This window comes from Colias croceus, chromosome 23 (assembly GCF_905220415.1).
Source record: "Colias croceus chromosome 23, ilColCroc2.1".
Classification (NCBI taxonomy): domain Eukaryota; kingdom Metazoa; phylum Arthropoda; class Insecta; order Lepidoptera; family Pieridae; genus Colias; species Colias croceus.
The window spans coordinates 7954902-7968743 of record NC_059559.1 but is presented as its reverse complement, the minus strand read 5'-3'; positions in this window follow the sequence as shown (position 1 = coordinate 7968743).

Here is a 13842-nt window from a genome sequence, read left to right as displayed (position 1 = left end):
ATTTAAAAACTTGTCGCTTAAAAGGTCGTAAATTTTTACGACTTTCGTGACAAATTATTTTTGTGAATGTGTGATTGTGTTTCATTGTGTGTTTCATAGTGTGAGTTACCCTCCCCGCACCAAAATCAGCAGAAAGTTTAGTTAGAACATTTGCCAGCGTACTCCATCCATTACTTAATGATCTAAGCTAATAAACAAAATATTTTGTGATCTGCGATGTAAACAAAATATTTTCAGTTAGTCAATGTTACCAATTAATAAATCATATTTAACACTTTACATGTCAATTAATAAAATGTTTTCAATATTTATTAAATCAGACGCAGTAGGTATTTTTTATGTAAAATATTTTCCTGAATTATAGTTCTATAAGATACTGAATTAAAAATCTGAGATAATTGTTCTAATTCATTTAAACTTTGAATATAGGGAATATAGAAAGGTTTTAATTTGTCTTATTTTAGTACGTTGATTTCAGACAACACTGAGAAGCTTTCAGAAAATGTTGCAAGTTTATTAATTTGATACCATATGAAACGATTAAAATCGCAAAATTATTTAATGGAATTTAAAAAAAAGGTAAGCTTCGCATTCGATCTATTAAAATAAAACAATGTTTCAAGAATAACTGCCATTTATTTAAATGTCTTTATACGATTTCCGATAACTTTAGAAATTGCGATGCCATCTTTTGGGGATTTAATATAAACTGATTTAATACGTTTTTACTCGCCAAATTATACATAGATGGCGTCGCTTTCTTTAATAAATGTCAGTTTAAATTTATAAAGAATAGAAAAAATTCGATCACGAGGCGGGACTCGAACCCGCATCCTTCGCGCCATTCCGGGGCGGATGCCTAACCAACTCAGCCACTCGTGACCCGCCTGAGCAATCGAATTCATTCTACTCCTTCAGTTTTATGTGTCTTAAGGGACACACCGCGCGCCATCTATTGAGATGATTTAACAACCATCTCAACCAATATGAAGCACTTTTCAGTGAATACAATATTGTAACGATGGAACACGACCTTTTTTGTTGAGGATTTTTTTTTATTCTTTATAAATTTATATTTATAAAGCATTTGAATGCCATAAAACCAAAAAATATAAGGGTCGATCAACTTTTATTGGTCCGACGGTACACGCATCATGTCCCTGAACGATAATTAATAAACATGAAATCATAAAGAGTTAAATTGGTTTTAATTATATTCCTTTTAATATTTTCTAACATTATTGTGAACAATATTTTACTTGTTTTATTAATTTGTGCGTAGTTTCATGGTTGTCTAGAGACTAAATGCAATTTTCCAGTACTATCACATTTGTCCCCAAGCCACTATGCATTAACAAACTTCGCATCACGAACACATACTATCACGACCATAAATACCAAATACACTCCTTGTTTCAGTACATAATTATTGACATAAAAACATACAAACAATTTTTTTTTTTATTGGATATAATACGATTTTCAGGCATTTTACTTTTGTCCCTATAAATCATCTACATGGCACAGGTCTCACAGACAACCGTAATTTAGTTATGAAACCAAAACACAGATGGCACGGTAGATTCCTAAACAACAAGCTAAACACTATAATTAACTGTCGGGCTCAAACGCCATTTTGATTTGTATAAAATCACGGCAACAGTCATCCGAGCGACGTTGGTGAGTGTGGGGTGGCTTTTTTGTCAGTCCGTCAGACAACTGTGATTAAAACGTAAGAGCTTGATGCATTGTTATCAATTATACTACACGAGATGCGCTTTCGACTATATTTTAGTGTGAGCTGAGATTAATATATAAAATAACAATAGTATTTGCTTGGCGGCTCAAAATTTTAAAAATGTCCCGCGGACAACCAGTCACTTGGTCAACCAAAGTGGTTGTACCATGGACAATTTGGTTGTCCCTAGGACAATTATTATATAAAACTTATACTTTAACAGTTAAATAGTTCATGTTTTGTTTATTACTCGGCTGTTTCGGGAACACATTTTTATTGCGCGTTTTTATGTCTAGTTTAATTGTAATTTTTACATTTCAAAAATCGAGACGCTACTACTACAACTAAGATGTCCCCATATGAAAATCACATTAAACTTCATTCATTCAGTTTTATCGAGAATCAGTTCATTTTAATTAATTAAAATCAATAATACGATACGTAACAACCTCGCCTTAATAGTTTTTTTGTAAAAAATATCACTATTTCCGCTTTACTGAAACTTTTTTATATATGAAACATTATTTGGTTGTTCAAAAGACATCATTCGTTTCAATTTTAATAAAAATAATTCGTATTTTGGGTGTAAATAGAACAAATATCAAAATATTATTTATTATTTAATATTAGAAGAATTTGTTTTAATTCTTAAGGGAATTTAACATTTAAAAAAGTACTATTGTGTAAGTTGTCCAAAGGACATTATTTCCCGTGAATAGATCGGTTCGTGAAGTTAAATCCACAAATGTATTTAATCAACATCACTGCTGCATAGGTATATAATCTTAATCTACGAAGAATTATCTTCTAAATGAAATAGTAAAATGCTGAAAATTAAGTAAAAAAAAAATACTAGAAAATTATGATCGGGACCTTTAAAAATTGATTGACCCATAAATTCAAATGTCAGTTTGTTTTAGGTGTCCCCCCCCCCCCTGATAGGGTGATTCAAGAGGAAGGTTTATATGTATAATAACATCCATTAAATAGTGGAGAAGTACTTACTGTTATTTTTGAGGTTTCTAATGTGATGTCGTAAAAAATTACATTTTTTCCGCTTACATTGCAAACGCAGGCTGAACCCTACGAGTTTTATCAAAATAATGTATGTACTAAGTATTATACACATTGAAAAGGTCTACAGAAAAGTCCGTGATGGTATATGTCTCTCTTATGGATAACCCACAATAACTTTTTTTTGTCATTTCCTTTTTACGACAAATAATGGCTAATTTTCGAAGCGATTTTAACCAATACAGCATTAATCCTTAACCAATTAAATACCTTGAATACATTGTTCATTTAATATCTTATCTTAATATATATAAATCTCGTGTCACAATGTTTGTCTTCAATGGACTCCTAAACCACTTAACCGATTATAATAAAATTCGCACACCATGTGCAGTTCGATCCAACTTGAGAGATAGGATAGTTTAAAACTCAAATCGTTTTAGAGAAAGCGGGCGAAGCCGCGGGCGGTAAGCTAGTAATATATATAAATCTCGTGTCACAATGTTTGTCCTCAATGGACTCCTAAACCACTTAATCGATTATAATAAAATTCGCACACCATGTGCAGTTCGATCCAACTTGAGAGATAGGATAGTTTAAATTTCAAATCGTTTTAGAGAAAGCGGGCGAAGCCGCGGGCGGTAAGCTAGTAGATCCCACCAAAAACATAAATGTAAAAATTGTAGCCGAGTTCAATCGTTGACTTAATTTGCCAAAAAAAGAAATGATATCTAAATGTGTGCCAAGTTCTGCAGACAGTCCAGAAATTTATTTACAAAGATGTATTAAGTTCTTAGGTTGACTGAAAACTCAATTGTTTTATTTTCCCTTAGAGAACAATGTTTGTTCCAAAATATAACTTTTTTAATTTGAATAATATAATTATTTTCACAAAGCAAACAACTAATGACCTATTGAACCCCATAATTTGATGAGGCTAGTTTTTAGAACCTCACAAAATATAAACAGTATGTAAAACTAGCCTCATCAAATTATGGGGTTCAATAGGTCATTAGTTGTTTGCTTTGTGAAAATAATTATATTATTCAAATTAAAAAAGTTATATTTTGGAACAAACATTGTTCTCTAAGGGAAAATAAAACAATTGAGTTTTCAGTCAACCTAAGAACTTAATACATCTTTGTAAATAAATTTCTGGACTGTCTGCAGAACTTGGCACACATTTAGATATCATTTCTTTTTTTGGCAAATTAAGTCAACGATTGAACTCGGCTACAATTTTTACATTTATGTTTTTGGTGGGATATCATTACTTTTTGTACAGAAAATTACTCTGCAAATTTGATTTACTTTATAAATATAATACTTTTTATATACGATTTTTTTTTCTTGCGGTTTCTCTGTATGGTTTATTTAGTATTATTTTCGATATTTTCTTGTATGTTATGAATGTCAGCGCACATTGCCCCGTCATTATCTGCAATTTTTTAAACTCGTTTTCTGTTTAAAAGATTACATGATTTTCTAAACATCCAGCATGAATTTGTACACACACTATTATCAAGATGCAAAGATCGTTGTAGAAGAATCGTCGCCTTACTCCATGACGTAACGGTATTGCCATGACGCGATCTTGAAATTTTACTCTAAACGCGCCTAAAGATGTTTCACTCATATTAATATTACGCAAATTAAATCATTTCGACCTTCGACGAAGCCTTCTTCCATTACACCATTTATGGTAATTATTTTTGCATGCTTGTATTGGCTAAACATGTTTGTGCTTTATTAATATAATTGTATCACCATTGAATACCATGTTTAAAGCAAAATAAAGATTTTATTTATTTATTTATTTATTTATTTACACTGAAATTAAAACTAAACTAAACACTCATAAATAAAGAATAAATAAATGTGAATATGTAAAATTATATATTATTTTTAACGGTATGAGCAATAAAGGCAATATTTTTATTACAATTTTCTTTTATTTTACGTTTAATAACAGTTTTGAATAAAGAAATCATGCAATCGAAGTAATCCGCCCTAGCGATACTAGCGCGAGTGAGTGTGATGTCAGAGGCGCTTCGAATCTACAGATGTTTCGTCCTAAAATATGTAAACTTCAATAATCTATATCTCAGTCATTTATTGATGGATTTCAAAATTTTTTTCGGCCACTGATTAGTTTTGATCTATTTTTTAAGACTAGTAAGGTGAATATACTATTTTCTTTTTTTTTTTAACTTTTCCATTTTTCCATACAAACAAAATTTATGTCATTGAAAAAAAAATTAAATACAAATAAATTCAGTATTTTCTGATTTTTTCCTTTGTACACTCACTATTACCTAGTTGATTACAAAATTTGAACTTTCTAGGTCATCTGGAAGTGGGTTAGGTTTTGTATATGTCTATAAGTCAGTCAGTCTTAAAAATTGCGATTTTTGGATATTAATATCTACGCAACTGTTTAATCTGTATTTATGAAATTTAAGGTTCTTGTTTATCTTGAGGTCCTCTTGATATGTACCAAATTTGGTTTATATAACTTAAATAGTTTTCGAGTTATAAGGGGGTGAAAAGTGGCTCGAAATGGTTCGTGTAAATATACACACGGCTGCTGCTCGCCAGTTCTCTTCGCTTGAACTCGGCTTGACACGCTGCCGCGTGTCTAGATCTATATGGCCCTTTACACCGTATGATTTATTTTCGAAGTTATTACAGATTTAAAAATTGCGGGACGTAGCGTTTGCGGCGGTACCGGCCGGCCGCCCGGCTATAATATATTTTATACCCGTGCGAAGCCGGGGCGGGTCGCTAGTTTATTACTAAACTGAGCTAAAAAACTTAAGTACAAAAGAGTTCAAAATTTCCAGGGTATGGCTATCCTCCCGCTCCCATATTTATTTATTTATTTGTATAAGGCACAGTTACAGGATATAATCCAAAAACATTTACATCAACTTACTAAATTAAACAATATTAAGATTACAACCCAATTAAAACTGCACACAACATTTAAATCATTACAATAACATAAAAAAGTGAATACAGTAACTATATACCATCATTAATAAATTATTAAGTCAAATGTTTTATCAATATATCACACAAAAAGTACTCATTAAAATAACAAAAATAATTTGTTACAAATCTCATTATAAAGCCTACACATTCGGATCAAAGGGCTGTTCTGAGAGACCATGTTTTTTGTAGTTGGCAAGGCAAATAATTTATAGGACCTTTTGGACCGACTTGGAACATTAATATTTATTTCATCTAATAAATTCTCATGCAGGGCACCATTGACAATCCTGTGAATATAACAGAGATCGGAGTTAATCCTCCAATTCTTCAAACTTTTTATGTTAAATTTTAAAAGTCTGTCACCATACTCCTTAATACTATTCCTTAAACCTAATCTTATACACAATGATCTTACAAATCGTCGCTGGATTGCCTCAATTCTATCAATAGGTATATATATATTGGTGACCATACCGACGAAGAACAGTATTCAAGGATGCTTCTTACAAGAGAGTTATCTATACATATAATAAAATCGTAGGAAAGTCAAAACTGTACATTGAATATTTTTTCAAAAGAATACTTGATCCATGATCTATAATCGATATAGAAGCCAAAAACATAGTTTTTAGAATTTTTGTCTGTTTGTCTGTTTGTCGGTTTGTCTGTTTGTCTGTTTGTCTGTATGTTTGTCCGAGCTAATCTCGAAAAGTACTGCATAGATTTACTTCAAATTTTGCATGGATATTACTAACAGGTCGGGTGAGGCTTTTTTAAACATATTATCATGCTATCACCTCTGGGGGAGGAGCTGTGAACCTTTTTTTTTCTTACGTATTTCGTGTATTACGACAGCGTACAATCTAAAGACTCATGTTTAAATGTTGGTTTCGGGTAAGCCATGCTATTATCTAGCTTTACACAATAAAAACTGTGTCAGTAACGTAATTTGGGCAGAGAATCAGTTTAATGAATTTATTAGTATATAGTATAAAAGACAAATTTGAAACAGCGCCATCTATGAGATTTCGTAAAAATCAAATCAATTTACACGTTAACTATTGGAAATTAATAATAATCAAATGACGCATAATATATAAATGTTGTTTGACAATATCCAGATTGACACTATAAAAATTATGCCATTTAAGTAACTTGGGAAGAGAAACATAGTTTAAAGAATGTAAGTTGTATAATGTTAATTTTGTAACAGCGCCATCTATGAGATTTCGTAAAAATCAAATCAATTTACATGTTAACACTACTGAACACAATGTTAAAAATTAATAATTTAAATATAATTATGTTATTTATTTATTTAACCCTTTAACTCATATCTTCCGTTCCCTTTATGATATATTTCGTGTAAATAATAAACTACATTTTTTTTAAAGTGATTAGGTAGATTATTATTTTAAGTTTATTATTTTAAGTAAAAATAGACACCATTATCTACAGTTAATCTAATGATTGTGTTCATTAGTTACAATTTTAAAAATCTTCGTGTTTTATAAATTTACTAGCTTACTTTAAAGATTTAAGCATACAAAGGGACATAGGGACACAGAAAGCGACTTTTTTTATACTATGTAGTGATATTTATAAAGCAATTGAATGCCATAAAACCAAAAATATCAAATGCAATCTTCATGTTTTGTGAATTTTCACCATCATGCGTTCCCACAAAAGGTAAGTTGTTACTTATAGGTATTTATTGAAATGAAATGAAATGAATGATTCTTTTATTATTTTGAGGTGCATTGGGAACAGAAGTTTTTGATAAAATTTTATTTGTAAGTAGCTTTTTTTATAGATTTACAGTTAACTTTTGATTTTTTTATTTACAGATCTAATGCTCATAAAATTATATCGCCTTTGGACGGCGATTTCTGCTGATATTTTTACTACACCACTTGAAAATTGATGATTTGATGATAAAGACAGTAGCAGCGAGGATTAAGTGGAAATTAGTAATCATCCGCTTCGTCAATTTTTGACTGAAGTTAATGTCCAACGTCCAATGGTTCAATCATTGGAAGTATCTCGGGAAATTTTGGAGGATATTTTTCAGGAAGGAGAGGAGGGGCAGCCAACCACATATCAAACTACTACGTTTTATAGTACCGAAAAAAATGTTATTGCCAAATGAAACGTAAATTTTGCACTCACAACTTTACAAGTAATGTTTTTATTTTGACTTTGCGGTTATCTGATTATAATATTTATCGTTATGGCTATCGACGTACCGACCGTACTGGGATCAGAGTACCTACGTGATATACAGTTCATCATCCAGGATTGCTAAGAGCATTTTCACACTGAAAAAGATGTTTCTTTGAATCGTAGTTGCTTCATTTATTTATTTTTAATCATTTCACATAATATGTTTTATATTTTATAAATATATCATTTTCATTATTTAAGTAGATAAAATAAATTATGTAAAAGAGTGTTAATAGTGTAAATCATAATATATTTTTCCACAATTAAAAATAATCCTTTTTTCTGATGGTGTTGGCATTGAATTAAACCGCGCTGTCGTTTCGTTCACAAAAAGTGATGTTATGAGGAGCATATTCAGTCCTCATATCATAAAAAATCTGTGCGAAAACAATAAACACGTGTGAGGCCCTCACGGCAGATCGGGGCGGTCTGACGCGAAGTGGGGACAGGGTTGTCACTGTATCACTCTTGCCACGCTGGTCACCAGACTTATTCGATAGTTCAGTTTTGTATTAAGACCGCTGTGACATCCAACCCGTGAGACAACCAAACCCGGTCTCCCCTACTATCCCGTGAGACCGAAACCTTCACTGAGAGGGTATGACGTCTCACAGCTGATCGCAAACGGCATATTGTACTATCCCGTGAGACCGAAACCCTCACTGAGACGGAATTACGTCTCACTACTGATCACGACAGTCATATTTTATCTCGAGAATCTGAAACTTTACTCAATATGAAGACCGTTTGACAAATGATAGGATGCATCATAATAAGATGAACATGAGCATAAGCAATGACTAGAGTAGGGACGCGAATATTACAATTATATGAGACAAGAACGATTAATAAGTTTGTTTAATGAAAGATTAAGAATTGAAACTATTCGGTCTCTGGAAACGTACGAATAGCGAGAGGCCCGTCTTACTGCAGACAGATTTCGTCATAGTTCATGTCTTGAGGTAAACAATCTACGAATTCGGTGGTGTGGTCTGGCAAATATAAAAGTGGGTTTGCTTATAACCTCACAATTGATTACAAATCATCTTCTGTATAGGCGATATTAACGTAGTATGTAAGGCGAGTCTGCTTTCGTTTGAAGATACACCGGAACCTTTGAAATCACTACTTTTAGAGGAACATACTGTGCAATTCGTTTAGATACTAATATGTATTCTGTGGTGCAATGTAAACTGTTATTAGACAATATTCGCTCTTATAGTAGTGCGTTTCAAATGATCCTTTGGTGCTCAATAATTATCAGAAGATCCGTTCATGCTTACTTTTAAGATACAAGGTCAAGTTTACCATTTGATAGGATCCCTTTTGCCTGAAGGCCAACCTAAGTTTGTTTAAATATATTTTGTATTCGACTACAACGAATAGTGGAATACAAGAAATCAATATTTCTCAAATTTAAAACTGAACTCATTTCACAATTTAAGAACAGGTTAATTCGTATGTATGCAGTTTTAAATCGACATTAGAAGCTTTTCCTCAAGATGGTGATATCGGCTCTCAGGAACTCCCTGGACGTGTTATAACGCCCAGGCCACAGTATTACAATTTTTCCTACAGTAGGGCGACGAATGTATTTTCGCATAGCAACGAAGGGGAACTCGCGGGGGGTCAAGTGACGCGGGCCACGTATCACAAACATGCTTAGTTTGTGGTACCGAGCGCGAAAGATAGTCATCGTGTTTTTAGTAAAGTTACTATGTAAACTAACGTAATTTAATATTTGGGTACATATTCTATAATGGTGTGCTCAAACTGTTAATCTACATTTAATTTAGATTATTATTTGATACTAAGTAATGTAGAATTTAAATCATATTCATTCATGTTTTCTTCAGATTTTAAGATTTTCTTATCAGAGTGTTCAATTTTAATGTAGTTAAATTTTATAAGAGACAATAATTAACATTTTAAAATAAAGTTACACTTATTTTTTTTAAACGACGAATGACGAAAAACGACCTAATCGCGGACGAAGTCGCGGGCAACAGCTAGTAAAGAATAATCCAAGAAGATGGACATTGAAATGGTTTGGCAACTCTGAGTATAAAGCCCAGAGCTCTGTTTGCTTTGCTACAAATGTGGTCATAATGGTTTCTAAATGACAATACCGAATCAAATATTACTCCTAAATCTGATACCTGATCAACTCTTTCTAACACGAAATTTGAGATTCTGTATGAAAACCAAATTTTATATTTACTTTTGGAAAATTTTATCACTTTACACTTATTAATATTTAGTTCCATACAATTATCTATACACCAATCATGAATTTTATTTATGTCATATTGTAATAATTTACAATCTTCTACGCTTTTTATTGCACGGTAAATTTTAAGATCAAACTCAAACTCAAACATTCATTTATTCAATTAGACTACTATTTAGTAGCACTTTCGAATCATCATTACATAAGTATTTTTAACATTTACCACCGATTCGGAAAGCAGTATCTATGGAGAAGAATCGGCAAGAAACTCCATAGTTGCTCTTTTAAAATCATGTCAATATTACATAATATGTAACTTATATCTAACTTATACATAATATATCATAATATGCCAAAGAACTGTCCTGTGGTTTTTACGCGACAACCCTCCATGGGTCTTTATCGTCCATATATTCCTGAATACTGTAGTACGATCTCTGAACTAGTACATTTTTTATATAAGTTTTAAATTTAGAACTACTAAACTCTTTAATATTGAGAGGAATTCTATTGTATAAGCGTATACCTTGACCCATAAATGAATTTTTAACTTTAGCTAATCGGAAAAATGGCATTTCAATTCTATTCCTGTTCCTTGTGCCATAATCGTGTCTATCTCCTACTCTTGTGTGTAAGTCGGCGTTTTTGTGAACATGCAAAATATTATTAAATATATACTGTGATGGTACAGTAAGGATACCAGTATTCTTAAAATGATCTCTTAGTGAGCTAGTCTCTTAGTCTCTTAGCTTTTATTCTTAAAATGATCATCAGCATAAGCCAAACAATTACTCTCTATTACATGTAGAAGGTCATTTATAAATATTAGAAATAATAATGGTCCTAAATTGGAGCCCTGGGGAACTCCAGATTTTGTGTGATAGGCAATTGAGCTGTATCCAAATACAGTAACCAGTTGCGATCGGTACATAAGATACGACTGCAGCCAACGGTGCAGGTTGCCGTGTATTCCAAGATGAGCAGCTTTTATTAATAGAATAATATGATTAACGTGATCAAAGGCCTTAGAGAAATCTGTATATAGGGAGTCAACCTGCACCCGCTCCCCAAAACAGGAACACAAATACGAAGTATATATAAGAAGATTTGAATTTGTTGATTTACCTGAAATGAAACCATGTTGATTAGGATTTAATTTGTGTTTAATATGTGCGTATATATGTTCATAAACGAGGCTCTCGTATATTTTGGCAAAACAACTAAGAACAAATAACAAACAACATCCTTCTACTTTCACAGAATTTCAACTTTCCCTTTCACCCCTAGTAAATGGCAGAACCGATTTTGATGTAAACCATGTCTAATTGTACCTATATGTACACGTCATATCCTTTGATGCTTCATTTGGATTATTTATTTCCACTATCACCCCTTAGGTGCACTATATGTAATAAACGGATGAACCGATTTTGATAAAACCAGACTAATTGTAATTCACACGTCATACCCTTTCATTTGATATTTATTTATTTATTTATTTATATATGGCACAGTTACAGGATATAATCCAAAACATTTACATCAACCTAATAAATTAAACAAAATTAAGATTACAACCCAATTACAACTGCACACAACATTTAAATCATTACCTAACATAAAAAAGTGAATACAGTAACTATATAACATCCTCAATTATATAAGTTAAATGTTTTATCACACAATAAGTACTCATAAAAATACCAAAATTAATTTAAATTAATTATAAGTAAACTTGAATTTTATTCATCATTTAAATTAATATCTATTTTATTTCTAAATTGATACAAATTATATAGGAAAATATCATTATTGTTGCAAATCTCATTATAAAGCCTACACATTCGGATCAAAGGGCTGTTCTGAGAGACCATGTTTTTTGTAGTTGGCAAGGCAAATAATTTATAGGACCTTTTGGACCGACTTGGAACATTAATATTTATTTCACCTAATAAATTCTCATGCAAGGCACCATTGACAATCCTGTGAATATAACAAAGATCGGAGTTAATCCTCCGATTCTTCAAACTTTTCATGTTAAATTTTAAAAGTCTGTCATCATACTCCTTAATACTATTCCTCAAACCTAATCTAATACACAAAGATCTTACAAATCGTCGCTGGATTGCCTCTATTCTATCAATATGTATATTATATATTGGTGACCATACTGACGAACAGTATTCAAGGATGCTTCTTACGAGAGAGTTATAAAGAATAATCCAAGAAGATGGACATTGAAATGGTTTGGCAACTCTGAGTATAAAGCCCAGAGCTCTGTTCGCTTTGCTACAAATGTGGTCATAATGGTTTCTAAATGACAATACCGAATCAAATATTACTCCCAAATCTGATACCTGATCAACTCTTTCTAACACGAAATTTGAGATTCTGTATGGAAACTCAATTTTATATTTACTTTTGGAAAATGTTATCACTTTACACTTATTAATATTTAGTTCCATACAATTAACTATACACCAATCATGAATTTTATTTATGTCATATTGTAATAATTTACAATCTTCTACGCTTTTTATTGCACGGTAAATTTTAAGATCATCAGCATAAGCCAAACAATTACTCTCTATTATATGTAGAAGGTCATTTATAAATATTAGAAATAATAATGGTCCTAAATTGGAGCCCTGGGGAACTCCAGATTTTATGTGATAGGCAATTGAGCTGTATCCAAATACAGTAACCAGTTGCGATCGGTTCATAAGATACGACTGCAGCCAACGGTGCAGGTTGCCGTGTATTCCAAGATGAGCAGCTTTTATTAATAGAATAATATGATTAACGCGATCAAAGGCCTTAGAGAAATCTGTATATAGGGAGTCAACCTGCACCCGCTCCCCAAAACAGGAACACAAATACGAAGTATATATAAGAAGATTTGAATTTGTTGATTTACCTGAAATGAAACCATGTTGATTAGGATTTAATTTGTGTTTAATATGTGCATATATATGTTCATAAACGAGACTCTCGTATATTTTGGCAAAACAACTAAGAACACTTATTGGACGATAGTTCGATACACAACTTTTGTCACCAGATTTATAAATGGGAGTGATTCTAGCTATCTTCCACAGCGAGGGAAAGGTCCCCTCACAAAGGCATTTATTATACAATAGTGAGAGAGGCCTGACTAGGGCCGTAGCACAGAGTTTGATGAAGATTGGCGGAATACCGTCTGGTCCAGCACATTTGTTAACATCAATAGTTCTAAGCCTTCGTTGAATGTCATGATCCGAGAGCCTAACATGGGATAATGAGAAATTTGCTTCAGAAAAATTAGGTGTGTAGTCACTAGTAACGCAGTCAGAGTATACAGAAGAGAAATAATCAGCGAAAAGATTAGCAATGTCTTCCCCGTTACTAGCTTTCCTATCTCCAAAATACATGTTGCTGGGTAAAGTATTTGTTATTTTTTTTGTTTTAGTATATTTCCAAAAAGATTTAATATTGTGTGACAAATTTTTTTCAATGTTGTCTAAATAATTAGTAAAACAAGTTTTAATTAGTTTTTTAGTACGGCTCCTAAGTAATGAGAACGTGTCATAATCACGAGGATTGTTCCATTTCATGTAACGGTTATGAAATTTATTTTTGCTTTTAACTAACTTAATTAAATTAG